Source organism: Medicago sativa, chromosome 6, assembly GCF_051527215.1.
Source record: "Medicago sativa cultivar Bolivia chromosome 6, Bolivia_mono, whole genome shotgun sequence".
Classification (NCBI taxonomy): Eukaryota; Viridiplantae; Streptophyta; class Magnoliopsida; order Fabales; family Fabaceae; genus Medicago; species Medicago sativa.
In genome coordinates, this window is record NC_140754.1 from 49,442,052 (window position 1) to 49,454,296 (window position 12,245).

A 12,245-nucleotide genomic window follows, 5' to 3' on the forward strand; every position below is an offset into this window, starting at 1 on the left:
TGGTCCAAGACAAAAAATTGTAAATTATAATTAGTAATGATGGTGCTATGAATAAGAAATTTCTATAATAAGTTGAAAAAATTTAATGTATATAATATAATATTTAAGGCTTTAGTAAAAAAAATTAAGGCATTTTTTTTACAAAAGTTTAAGGCATTGTTGTATACTTAGAAATATTTTATCACAAATTAATTTTAGCATATGCGGTCATATCAATGAACAAAGTTCATTTGATTAAATGTCTTAATATTTTTAAATGAAATTCAAGATGATAAAAACAACAATTGGGACAAAGACTATCACTGAAATGAATAGAAAAGACAGTGCTGGCTCTTTTTTTGGATTCGATTTATGTCCCTAATTTTTTATCGGGTTAGATTTACGTCCCCTACTTATTTTTTCTCCATAAATTTTATTTTTATCTTAAAAAAACTTGTTAGTGTAGATCCTTAAAATGTCAATTATTTTCTATTTTTAATTTCCAAAATGTCTTTTTTTGAGAGAATTAGCAAAATGTCTTGAATACTATTTAAAATGAAAGACGTAAGATTTTATTGATTATCATAGTTTAAAAGTTATATATTTAATTAAGAAAAAAGATATCCTATAAAACAAATGTTTTTTTGATGTTAATTGTTAGTAATTAGTTGTTAGATTTTTTTCTTTCCCGAAACAAAATTAATTGTTTTCTTCTTCATCCAATTTTGTACCAAAAACCTATAACATCATGGAAAAACACATTCAAACGAAACCAATAAATACATTGAATTAGACAATTGATATAACATGAGTTTAATTAGAATACTCTGACAGTGTAAAACCACTTTACACTATCAACCAATTAAAATTACTCAATGAGACACATCGACATTTGTGTTAGAATCAGAAAAATAAAATAAAATCTTCTCTATTAACTGCCTCCCATATTTCCTATTATAAGTATATGTTTTTTCGATGCATTATACTTGTGATTGTAAGATGGAACTTTTCCTGATTTAATGATTTTTCTCTGTAATCAAGAGTTACTTGTGAAGAAAATAAAAAAAAAAATTGTGACGAAAACAACACCTGAAAGATTATAAGGGCATTAGACCGCATGTTTTTTTTTAGCATAATTTTGGTCATAGTTATAAGTGACCACATATTTTTTTATGACTATGAACACCTGAGAATTATTTGTCAGTAGATTATGCAATGGCTCCAATTTTTTATGTGAATTTTTCTTTTTTTTGTGTTACTTTTTATATGGCTCCAATTCATGCAATGGCGGCTATGAACATCATGAGAATTGTTTTCTTTATTAAAAAAAAAGAGAATTGTTTGTCAAATAATGTGCCTTAATTTTGTATGTGCTTGAAACATTTCTAAATAAATAACAATTGTGGCCTGGATTTTAACAAACAATGGTATAAGGTAAATGAAATCAATTTGGACAAGTAAGTATTACATCTCAAATAATGTGCCTTAATTTTGTATGTGCTTGAAACATTTCTAAATAAATAACAATTGTGGCATGGATTTTAACAAACAATGGTATAAGGTAAATGAAATCAATTTGGACAAGTATTACATCTTTTTGACTTTATTTGTGCAATATTCTTTGTTTCTTTCTCTACCAGTGCAACCCCAGTTTTACTATGCATGCTAAATAGTGTTAGTATTTAATCAAGAAAAGAGCAACAAATTGAAAAGAAGAGTTGTATATATATCTGGGTTCATAGCTAGTGAAAAGAGGAAGGGGTGAAGAAGCATGAGGACAAGAGTTAAAACAAAAGAGGAAGTAGGAGAGAAGAAAAAAGCATTAAGTAAATAGCTAACAAATCAGAAACATGGAAATAAGGCATTTATTAAAAAAGATTTGATTTGATTTTCTCTATTTTTGACACATATGCTAATGTGTCTAATTGAATGATTTTAATTGGTTGAAGGTGTAAAATTATTTTACACCGTCAGAGTATTCCAATCAAAACACCTATTAATACATTTAAAAGTTTCACACTGTAGAAACAAAATCAAGTACCATGGAATAAAGTTGATTATAATAATTGGAAAAGTTTTTAGTAGGGAGTGGCCCACTTAATCATCCTAATAGAGTCTATCTAAAGTGTATTATGATGCTGATTTTTTAATGGTTTAATAAGTAGGCTATACTGCTATAGTGGTAGCATAGTATCTATTGTCAAGAGAAGAAAGGTGGAGAGAGATGAGAAAAGAACTATGCAGAATGGATAAAAGAAGTCATCTTTTACAATGACAAAAATAATAAAATGTCATTCAAGAACATAGAGAATTGTTCAAAAAATTAGAATATAATAGAAGAAAAGGGAGGAAATGAGTATAAAAGAAAAGGGAATAGTTTAAATCTTAACATAGAAAATCAACAAAAAATATGTTGGTTAATTTTCCAACGCGGCTGGGTTGACCTCCGGCGTGGTGGTCCTCGATGAACATACTTTAATTAATATTTTTATTACAGAGTTTTGTTGAGAGCATCAAACTGTTATACTTCAGAACTTAGTTTTATCATGTAAGCTTGTGGTGGTCGAAAAATGAAGAAATTGACAGTCTTAAAAATGAACTTTGTAGAACTGAGAAATAAAGCTAACAATTTTATAGATGACAAAAGGTAGATCAAGATGATGGTTTTATTTTAGCATGAGGCGGTCGGAGTTGATGGAAAAAGAAGAGAGAATGTAGAGATAACAGTGGTAGAGAGGGTGCAGAAATCACATGTGTCCACGAAGCAAAAAATAATATGCCTTCTCTTTTCTTTTTATTTTTAATCTTGAAATATCCCTTTTATTTTCATTTCTTATTTGTTATGTTTATTTATTTATTTTTTAGGAATTTTTGTTATATTTATTTTGAGATATATTTTTTTTACGATTGAGATATATTTTTTTAATAGATTTTGAGATATAATATTATACTTACTAAATCATTTTTTTATCATGATAATGATACAAAGTTTTCACCGTCAATTAACAATGATTAATCTTTGTCGAAGAAACTCTGGAGCACACAAACTAGGTTGTCATCTCTTATTCAGATTTTTTTTCATATGCATAAGACAAAAATTAAACTTCTAACCACATACTTTAAGTGGTTCAAGTGATTTACCAATTGAACTAATCTATTGTTGGTTATTTACTAAATTATTAACGAAATTAAAGTATTGTTGGTTATTTACTAAATTATTAACGAAATTAAAGTAATAGTAAAAGGATCTCCATAAACTTAAGTCAAATGGTATAAATATTATAATATGGAGAGTGGTTTGATCATCTTAAAACAGGGTTGGCTGGCCCTGTGCAAGTGCATCAAGGCCCTTGGCACAGAGCCTCAAACTTGAAGGGGCCTCAAAATTTGAAAAAAAGGAAAAGAATTGTGAACCTACGAACAAAATCCGTCATTAAATGTCATTTTTACGTAGGTAAAAGTCCAGAATCCAACTATTTTACTGTCAATTATACATTGTCCGCGAGTAAATATCTATTTGTCTGTGGGTAAAAGTTATGTTTAAATCATTGCTCATATATTTAAACAGAACGTAGATGTTTTTCACTTTAAGGGGTGTTAAAATTATCAAGATTACAACAGGGCCTCTGTATTGTCGGAGACGACCCTATCTTAAAAGATAAAATTTTGTCCACTAGACCAAAAGAAACAAAATAGTAAATGGTTAAATATATGAATTAAACTGAGTCAATTGTTAAAATATAAATTTTGGATACTTTTTTGAAATATTCATATTTTTATATTTTATTTAAAAATGCACTATAAAGTGATAAACTAATTTTATGATTTAATTTAACTTTTTTATATTCTTTTATGAATTACCTGTCATAACTCAATCATTATCCAATATGAACTAAATTTATGATCAGGTTGATTGGTTCTAATTGAAATAAGAAATTGAGTATTTTTTTGTAAAAAAAAAAAAATTTGAGTATTTTAATAAAGGCAAATTAATAAATTTTGATTGAATTAGGTAACGAGCTTTGTCAAAACTTACCCAACTAAGCACTAAAAATTAGTTTGAAATCAAAGAAACAATTGTATCCTCAATATTAAACCGACCTTATATTATTGATTTTATATACCACACCAAAAATTGTGATGACGTGCTGAGATCCTTACATATTATTGCTTAAGGAGTAGCCAATATCAAGTGTCATTTTTTGGAAGTGATTGGATGGAGTTGTATTGTGAGATTGACTTTCAAGATCCTAATGTGTAGAGTTTCAATTCAATTTTTTTTTTTTTTGACGTTCAATTCAAAAGTTCATTTGTTGTGAACATTGACATTGTTATTATTGTCACTAAACATTAAAAAAATAGTAACAAAAATTAATTGTAGGTATGTGTGGAGATACTAAATTTATTTTTGTATTGTTGGTTGTTTGTTAAATTTCTATATGTTGTTGCATTATATATAGTTTCCATACTCAATCAATTGTTCAGTTTACACAAATGATTGAAATACTTTTTAACAAATTCATCAAACAAACCAAAAAAAAAAAATACTCATTTGCTCATCCAAAAAACTTTTTGACAAAACAATAGATTGATGTACAATTTGGTATAGCAGAGTTGAAAAGTATCGATTACTATAAGGTTCAAGTACTTATTAGATTGCATATTTTATTTAATGTATATATCAATTTTTAATTTTATTTATGTTATTATGTAAGAATTATATAAAAAACCTAACATAATTTTTTAATTGTAGTAATCGGTTCAAATGTGGTTCAACCACAGTTAAACTCTTGAACCTTATAATGGTGCCTTTACCGGTTCAATGATTGGTTGGGTTTTCTAAATATTGGTTAATCATGTTACATGTTCATCACTTAATTTATTACTTTTTCTATGCAAGAGTAAAATTATATTAAATAAAAAGTAAATGATACAATGATTGGGGGTATTATACTTGACACATGTATAACTTGAACGGGAAAGCATCATGATAAAACATACTAAGTGGACCAACTTTAATCTATCATAACAAAAATTCACTCATCACAGGTGCAACCCAGCAAACCTGCGTACGGCCGCGAAACGAGATTGTAAGAAATATGAAGAGTGAACATTTGGAAAGAACAATTAGAGTTAAAAAAATGGTGAATGGATCGACCGCCAACACAAGCAAATTTCAAGTGCCAACAACTTCCTGAACAAAGCAACAAGCATAAAAGCTCTTTCAAACATTAACAATCAATGAATAGTCACATGGACATCACAGATAACCAGTCGATACCAGAGTGAAGGCGAACATGATGCCTTGAAACCTGAAGATTTAAACAAATTTGGAACAACCGATAATCGAAGAGGTCAGACCACCAAACACAACATGCTTTAGTCGACGCATAAAAACATAGATCGAGCAAAGAGTCCAATATGTTAGTAATTAGACTCTTTCGAATTATTAGAACCAGAACTTTCTGGGTTTTTTAAACTAAACCACATCAAAAAGAGGCCATAAATCTTCTATCACTCAATCTCTGGTCCAAAATAGAAGCATAAAAACACATACCAAATAGTAGTAGACCCACGAAAACAAAAAAACACACCAACCACACACGAACACCACCAATGACCCATCTAGAACGAAACAAAACGCACCAAACCAACATTGGTGACAATACTGCCACCAACCTCGCTTAAGCAACGACTCTATCCACTAACAACCATCAACCTTCCGACACGTAGACCAACCTCAATCGAAACTAACCTTGTGAATGACGGATAATATCAAACTAAGGCACGGTGGATGCCAGTATGAAGTAGGAGACAAACTCCAAAACACACGTCGCAAAACCATAGGAACCAAATAAACTCATATCGTAGCACCAAAGGACTAGAAAAGGGTGGTGCAGAGAAGGAAATCTCTCATCGCACCACCGTTAGAAACTATTAAATCTTGGTGGGTGAGATTTAGATCCAAAGGGTAAGGCGGTGGAGGGGTTAGCTTAGAGAGAAGGAAGAGAAAGAAATGTCAAAGAGAAAGAGGAAGAAAAATGAAAAAATCATCACTTAATTTATTACTATTAGTATATCAATAAAAAAAATTATTATTGTTATTAACTACTTTTTACGTCCCTATAAAAAAAGATCTCACACCTACAAAAAAATTCAAGTAGTTAATATTCAATTAATATTAAGTAAAGAAAATCTAAATTTTTATGGAGGAAATTATTATAATGTTCTAAACATATATGTGAAAAAAAAAATTCAAAATTTGAAACATAATTAAACATGTTTTGTTCCAATTGAGATTAAACCTACATGCAAGATGATTTTCTTAAGGTTTAAAAAATATGATTTTTTTTAAGATAAAACATGAACTTGATAATTTTACAGAGACAAATGATAAAGTAGGTTTGTTATCATTACTACTACTTTTTTGAGAAAAAAAATATTAATATAGATATTCCTATGGCTTCCTTTTAATATATACAACTTTTTTTATTGAGACAATTATAAGATTGTGTCATGCATTTTAATTTTTTTTCAAGAGCAATTCAACCAGTGATTCGATCAACGACTCAACACTTTACCGAGTCAACGATCGAGATGATTTATAAAACATTAGACAAATATTTGTCACAGATAAATTAATAAAAAAACTCAAGTTAGGTATTTATCATTGATAAATATAATAAAAAAGGGGAAAATGTTTGCATTGATAAATATAAAGAAACATGGGATAAGTTTATGTGAATAGTAAATCCAAAAAAAAAATATGGGGCAAACATTTGTTATTAATAAACTATTTGTGAGTGTCTTGAATTTCTATTAAATATGAAAATTATGTCCATGATATTACATATATTAGTAGATTAATCTAACATTGTTGAATGTATTATAAATTTTTTTCTTATTGATTTTGGCATTACCAGGTCATTTTGTTGCGGGAACACTTTGTTCAACATCCAATACTTTGCACTGATAATATGAGCAAATTTTTTTTTTTTAATTCTATATAAGAAAAGTATGACATTTGAAATAGGTCTTTCGTAGGAAGATTTTTGTGCTTCAAATGATTTAAAAGCTCAGAACATTATTCGTTTTAAATTCACAATAAAAAATCCTCATTTGAGATGTAATGTTTTTAAAATCCCCAATTGCTTTGTATTTTCATCGACATCGTGTTTTTTTTTCCAAATTGATTTTAGTCCCTGCACGACTGGTGTTCAATTTCCTTGAACTTTTTATAAACCTGATGATAATTTTGCTCTTTATGAAAAACAAGAAAGACGAAAAGAAACAGAAACGTGACTCACGTGCCTTTCTTACGGGAAATTTATGAACCGTTGGATCAATTTCATTTAATGGTTAAGCTTTGGTATAAGTCTTTTTTCCTTACACCTTGTGTGGATCCTGACTCTTTAATTATAGCTATTTATATTATCATATTTTTATTATATGCTCTAATACGCCAAAAGTTATGTTGAATTGAGATGTGGCTTGATACTTAACCTCTCAACTATTATTTAACGTGGTCTTTTTTTGTGTGTTAACCATTTGGTTTTTAGGAGAATGGATCGTGGTAATTAGGCATGGCACCAAAACTCATATCTGTGGGTACCCGCCTAAACGCACCCCGATTGGACGGGGTTTCCCGCTTTGATTGGATTTAGATATGCGTTAGGCTTTTCCTCGATTTCAAAACATAGATGCGAGACATGTTACATGGATATATATATATATATATATATATATATATATATATATATATACCCACTCGGAACCCATACCCAGACTCGTCATTCGGATGTTACAAATTACTATATTACTCTTTTATATAAATAAAATTTCAAATCCTAAACCATTTCACTCAATCAGTAAGAATGTCAGTGTGTCTGGACTCACTAGAGTTCTCTCTCTTCTTTTTCCACATCTCACACCCTCAGTCTCTCATTTCTACAATACAACATTGCTCTAGGGCTAGAGAAAGCTTCTTTTTATATTAAAAGAAATGATTTGCTTTGGGTGCAGGGATGAGATACCCGATCCCGTCGTAGACAAGGATGATATTCAATTTCTCTTCCATGTTGGACCTAAACGACATTATTTTTTACACTAAAAAAGTGATTTTTTATTTTTAGTTGTGTTAAAACATGTAATGTTTTTAGTTAAATGTTTATTCTATGTTGAACGTAGGTTTTGGATGTCATTTTTTTTTAGTATGATGTTTGTAATTTGTATTTCTATTCCAAAATTTCCGTTATTTCATTTGTTTTTGTTTTTATGTCTAACATATAATTTATCTTTCTTTTTATATATGAACTATTTTCTCTTTTTACATTTTTTTTGTGCAAATCAATATTCTATTTTTACATCTGTTTGGGCAAATCAATATTTATCACGGTATGCAGGTTGAAGGAAACCAAATGAGATCCGATTGAAGACAAATGAACAAATAAAATTTAACCGTGCGACGCACGGGTTAGATCACTAGTTAAACTCATAACATTAAATGCTTACATGATTTTGCATCTTTTGTAGAAAAATAAAAGAAAAAAAATGTCAACATGCTATGTTATGGTTGAAAGTTGAGTGGAAAAACATACATTTTGCTTGTTATAAGAATTATATTTGTTGGAAAAAATATTATATTTAGCTTATTGTTAAAAAATACGTGTATGATTGAAACCTTTCATGATTTTATTAAATCTAAATGGTCAAAAATTAAGACAAAGGGTGCATGAATCCATTTGATTGGTTGAAAAATCAAACAATGATAATAATTTGATGGTTGTCATTGAAACAAATTTTTTTTTGAGGGGGCATAATGCCATTGAAAAATATTAATAGAAATAAAAAATTCATTTAGTTTTGTTATTATAAGACTTTTACAACTTTCCACTTATAAATAAGGTAATTAATAAAAATATTAATGCAGTTTTAAAGCATATGTGATTATTAATTTTAATAATAGAATGAATGATGGATACAAAAATATGACGTTGAATAAAACATTAATTTTTTTCACTTAAAAAACATAATAATTTAATAATCTTTAATTAGGATATTAATTTTAAAAATAGTATAAACTCATTTAAATATTTAATTAGGATGAAGGAAATAAAATATAAATGACTGTAAGGTTTACTATTTTTTTTTGAAAATTCACTTAAAATTTTCTAAACTCATTTAAATATTTAATTAGGATGAAGGAAATAAAATATAAATGATTGTAAGGTTTACTATTTTTTTGAAAATGCACTTAAAATTTTAGGGTAGCACCTTGCTCCCTTTTAGTTAAAGAAAAAGGAAAGTTTTGACTCAAAAAACAAAAATCAAAGGTGCCATAAAATCGATTTTCTATTATGTATTTCTTATCTTTTTCACTCCAAAGTTATCGATTCAATCCATTTTTTGAAAATAGGATGCATTTCTTCTTGTCTATCGACTGGTTTCCATCTCAAGCATAAAGTAGCAAAAAAAAAAACACCAAAATAACATATAAAAGAGCAAGATATTAAAAGTAAAATAACAACATAAAAAACATAAGAAAAATTAAACAAAAAAGAATAGATAGATAGAAAAAGTTGTGAGTATTGAGGGATTAAAATAAAACAAAAGGGGGATGAAAGTGATTATATTTGAATGTGGTAATAGAAATCCTTCGTATATATTCTAATTTATATGTGATACATTTCTTCTTTTCTCTTGATTGACTTCGATGTCCAAAATAAAGATCCAAACAAAAACAAAGAACATATAAACACCAAAACAAAATTGAAAAGAGAATATGAATAAGAAACATCAACCTAAGAAATCACATAAAAAGGAACATAACAATAAGAAATGTTAAAACAAAATAAAGTACAATTGCGGTAATTTGCGATTTGCGGTAATTTGCGATCATCGGTACACAAACAAAATCACAAGAGTGCGATTGCGATTAAACTAATGGTGTGATTGCGATTGCGGTAATTTGCAAAAGATCAATTATTCTCATAGATCAATTAAGGGTGGCTTCTTGATTGGTGAAGCATCTGGTGGACATAGGACATAACACAGTACAAGGTAATCTCTATTCTACCAAATTAATTACTCCTATAGTAGCACGTTAACATGGTTATCAAAATATGCAATTGCGATTATTGATTATTAGTAATTAGCGGTGGGAACTACTACAATTGTTAGCAACTTGCGATTGTGAATCTGAACTTGCGGCGACTGCGATACTGAAGATTTACGATACGATAATTTGCAAAAGCGATACGGTGACTTGTGATTGCTAGTGATTGATTTCAAAATTGTGATTCCTATATGTGATTCCATCTATTTGCGTTTCCGGGTTTCTAAATTGCTCGGCTAGGGTTTTCGATTGCTGAAGGTTTTCTCTCCATATCGTTGTGAGAGCTTTTGTGTTTCTCTTCTTGTAAGAGTTTGTGGTGCTTGTATTATTTCATGTGTGGGCATGATGACAGAGGTGAATTTCGAGGACTTATCACTAAGTGACGATGAGGGACTGAGTTTCGACATTGAGGAAGAAGAGAGTTCTGAGCATGATCCTCGCCTATGTTTGGTCGGACGTTTTCTTGTCAACCGTCCTGTTCGGTTAAAGGAGATGAAGATACGGATGTCTGAGGTGTGGCGACCAGTGAAGGGGGTGGCGGTGAAGGAAGCACAATCAGGGTTATTCTTATTTTAATTCTTTCACAAATTGGATATGGAGGAAGTACTGAAGGGCGGTCCGTGGACATATGACAATCATTCTTTGGTTTTGGAAAAGCTGTGAATTGGGGTACCGTTGAAGGATATCCAGTTGAACTATATGAATCTCTGGATTAGAGTTTACAATTTGCCAACTGGTATGATGAAGGAGAAAGTCGGAATGGGGTTAGGGAACTATATTGGAGAATTTTTGGAGTATGATGGAAATAACAATTCTAGTTTCTGGCATGAATATATGAGGTTGAAGGTGAGGTTCGATATCAGGAAACCATTGAAGTTAGGGAAGAAGATCAAGGCGAATGGGGGAGAATGGTGTGTGGTGAATTTTAAGTATGAGAAGTTAGGAACCTTTTGTTTTGTGTGTGGGGTCCTAGGGCATAGCGAGAACAAGTGTGAGGTTAGGTTCTCTCAGCCAGATGTTGCGATTCCAAAACGGTGGTCAAACACTATTAGGGCAGATCTGTGGAAGTCAGGGAGAAGGACGTCATCACAGTGGTTGCGGGAGGATTGGGGATCTAAGGCTAATGTGGAGAAGGAGGGAGGGAGGGGAGCCGAAACAGATGGACATTCTGAGTATAGTAGACATCATACATCTCTGACTCCTGTGGAGAGGGTGACCACGTGTCAGGTACTTGAGGGCAAGCAAATTGGTTCTACGCTTGTGTCAAGTGGGATCATCACTGGTGTGAATGATTTAAGGCATGCAAATGCTCCTTTACTGACTTTTACTAAAGATATAAGGTCGGGTACATCATGTTCAGCCATTCCCTCGACTATTGATAACCAAAACCAGGTGCACAGTACTAGTGAGAAGGATAATAAAGCAGAGATGGAATATCAATTTCAGAGAAAGCGTATGCGAGAGGACAAACAACCTGTAGAGGAATCCACAAATCAGACTAACCAGCATTTTTTATCGGCAAGTCCTGGCAGCCAGGACCAATTATTATCTTGAGTTGGAACTGCCGGGGATTGGGCAGACCGAGTGCAGTTCCAAATCTTCAAAACCTGGCCCGGGGACACAAACCAGACATTCTTTTGCTATCTGAAACGTTGGCTAATAAACGAAGCATGGAAAATATTCGTGTCATGTTGGGATATGATTCATGTCTAGCAGTTGATGTGGATGGCAGGAGCGGTGGGCTGGCAGTGTTTTGGAAAGATGTTTCTAATTGTCGTGTGTTAAATTACTCTCGAAATTTCATGAATATGATTGTGGAGGATAGAGAAGCTGGTGATTGGAGATTAACTTGTTATTATGGCTATCCTGAACGTGCTCGTCGTCGTGATGCTTGGGATTTACTTCGAGAATTGCGGGATATGTCATCCCTTCCGTGGTGTATCATTTGGGACTTTAATGATTTGTTGTCTCAACAAGACAAAGCTGGTATTCACCCTCATCCTAATTGGTTGTGTATGGGTTTTCGTGAAGCGGTTGATGATTGTGCCTTATCCGATATTAAATTGCATGGTCACCCATTTACGTGGATCAAGAGCCCGGGTACCAATCGAGTGCTGGAAGAAAGATTGGATATGGCTATGGGAAGCTCTGA